The sequence below is a fragment of the Ipomoea triloba genome, chromosome 4, assembly GCF_003576645.1.
Source record: "Ipomoea triloba cultivar NCNSP0323 chromosome 4, ASM357664v1".
NCBI classification, from domain to species: Eukaryota; Viridiplantae; Streptophyta; class Magnoliopsida; order Solanales; family Convolvulaceae; genus Ipomoea; species Ipomoea triloba.
The window spans coordinates 4,898,100-4,901,272 of NC_044919.1; positions in this window are offsets into that span (position 1 = coordinate 4,898,100).

The following is a 3,173-nucleotide window of genomic DNA, read 5'->3' on the forward strand; positions in this document are numbered from 1 at the left end:
TTGCTACGGATACGTGTGTTACGTGTGTGAAGGATGTCGCTCGGCCGGTCAACGGTCGCTCTACCGGTTACGACTGAGCGGTAAGAAGCTATATCGCTCTACGGGTGACGAACAGTAACAAGGAGAGAGCAAGAGAGACGAATGAGCAAATCACAAGTGTATTAGTGTAGTACTGATGGTCCTCCCTCAGTGAGGGGAATGACCCCTATATTATACAAAGTGGATTTGCACATGGTGTCTGATATGCAAGTGGAGGGCATATTTGCAGGGCTGAATAGCACTCCGCAAAATGCGCATTGGTTTGCTCGAAGTGGTTGAGTTACTCGAGGTGAGAAAACACGGATCCCTTGTTCCGAAAAGTTGTCGGTCGTCACATCAAGCAATTGTTGCGCTCGTGAGCCTCCAATCCACAAGGTGTGTTGCTTCCGATCATGCGGCGCGTGACCGTCGCGACCGGTGGGTGACCGTTGACGGACCGATGTACCGTGACGGACAGTGATTTACGGACCGACTAGTACACGTGCATGTTGCTTCCGATCATGCGGACCGGTTGGGAACTATCAAGGCATTCAAGCCAGGGAGACTTTGCTCGCAACAATTTAGCCGCCTGGAGCACATTCTACTTCTCGAACCTGACGACTCTCGCAGATTCAAGAAGTGGGGGACTTGTGATGGGTAAATATGCACATGTACTAGTCGGTCCGTAAATCCCCTGTCCGTCAACGGTCACCCAACCGCTCCGTCGACGGTCACCCAACCGGGTCGGTCACCCAACCGGTCCGCATGATCGGAAGCAACATGCACGTGTCCTAGTCGGTCCGTAAATCACTTGTCCGTCAACGGTCACCCAATCGGTCCGTCAACGGTCACCCCCCCGGTCCGTCGACGGTCACCCAACCGGTTCGGCCGCATGATCGGAAGCAACACACCTTGTGGATTGGAGGCTCGCGAGCGCAACAATAGCTTGATGTGACGACCGACAACTTTTCAGGAACAAGGGATCCGTGTTTTCTTCACCTCGAGTAACTCAACCACTTCGAGCAAACCAATGCGCATTTTGCGGAGTGACTATTCAGCCCATGCAAATATGCCCTCCACTTGCATATCAGACAAGTAAATCCACTTTGTATAAATATAGGGGTCATTCCCCTCACTGAGGGGGAGGACATCAGTACTACACTAATACACTTGTGATTTGCTCATTCGTCTCTCTTGCTCTCTCCTTGTTACTGTTCGTCACCTGTAGAGCGATATAGCTTCTTACCGCTCAGTCGTCAACCGGTAGAGCGACCGATTAACCGGCCGAGCGACATCCTTCACCATACGTAACACACGTATCCGTAGCGTAATCGTAGACCCGTTTACATTTACGCTATCATTGGCGCCGTCCGTGGGGATTGAACGAGTCACTCTGTTCTATCCCTTTATCTTTTCTTTCTTCACACTATTATCCATCTTAAGATGACGAACAGTAGGAAAAGTTTGAGCCAAACTCATGCGCGTAGGGGGAGCCCGACTCGGTTGGTCGGACCTCACCCTGACAATGTAATTGAAACACTCCCTGAAGATGATCTACGTCGCCAATTGGAACGATCCAGGAGCCTAATGAACGAGTTGACATCCAACCAGAGGCAAGATGCACGACCTACCCAACCGGTCAACCCGAATGCAGGCGGACATGCAAGGCAAACGAGCTTTCAAATTCCAGTGACATATGCCATGTTGCCCCCAACTGGCCAAATGCTGACTCCACCACCAGGTGCACTTGGGGGGAACCCGTTGCAAGGGACTCCACAACAAGGATTGACTCCGGTGTACCAACCGTGGCCGGGAACTCCCGGATACTATGTTGTATCACCCACTCCCCAAATGCTTGCAATTCCTCAAATCCCTGCCGTGGAACAACAGGCGCCCCGACCTTCCCAGAGGCAACAGTCGCACCCCCAACCTCAAGATCGTAACTTGGAGGAAGTCCAATCTACGGATCGCACACGGAGGTCCGATCGAGAGGGACGTCGGTATGACCCCATTCAACGTAGGAGCGCTTTTGATCGCATCCGGAATAGCGTTAGATCTCGGTTGGGGCCCCAGAATAACAATGAACACGCGAGACAAAGGCCCCAAATGACTGTAGAGGAAAGCAGCACTGGGAGTGCACAACATGGGGACGCCCATTTAGCTGACAGAAGGGCCCGACCTGTCGGTCGGGTGAGTGATCGGCAGACCAATCGAGTAGGCGATCAACCGGTTAGGGAAGAGAGGCAACTCGATGAGGAGGATAGTCCCCGACTCCAAATGGCCAGGATGCAGGAAAGAATAGATCGTTTACAACAAGAGCTTCGCGAGAGAGTCGGCGCGGGAAAAGAACCATCATGCTCGCTGGTTGCCACCCCCTTTACGGACGACATCATGAGTGCCCACTATCCGCAGGACCTCCAAATCCCGCTGGCTCACACTTATTCCGGAAGGCACGACCCGCAAGAGCATGTCGACATGTACTATGGCAACATGTTGATGTTGGGAGTAAGCGATGCGGTCATTTGTAGAGCTTTCTTCGCTACCTTAGTCGGTAAGGCGGCCGAATGGTTCAAGGGTTTGGAGCAGGGGTCGATCAGAAATTTTGGTCAGTTGGCCGATAAGTTTGTAAAGCGTTTCGCTGCAAGTAAATCGAGAAAGAAATCTTACACTTGCCTGAACAAGGTAAACCAAGCTGTGGGAGAACCGTTGTCTACTTTCCTATTCAGATGGGAACGTGAGGTTGATGAGGTTGAACCGATGGAGGACCGGGTGGCAATCCAAGCTTTCCTTGCATCACTTTGTTCCGGGACGCTCTACTACGACCTCATAGTTAATCCCCCCCGAACTTATGAGGATGCCATCACCAGAGCCAAGCATCATGCAGATGCCACCGAAGCTAACATGGCAAAGAGACGCGATGAGCAGCCGGTCAATCGGGACAGAGGCCACGATCAAAGGAAAAATAAACCACCGTTCAGACACGTCAAACAATACAATCGACCAGAAGATGTACCACGTTTCACTCCGTTGAACAGACCCCTGGTGGAAGTCTTGCAGTTTGCCGAGCAATGCAATTTGATCCACCCACCGGAGCCGATACCCGAGGGGGAGGACAAGAGAAAGTATTGTGCTTTCCACAGAGTCAAGGGACACAA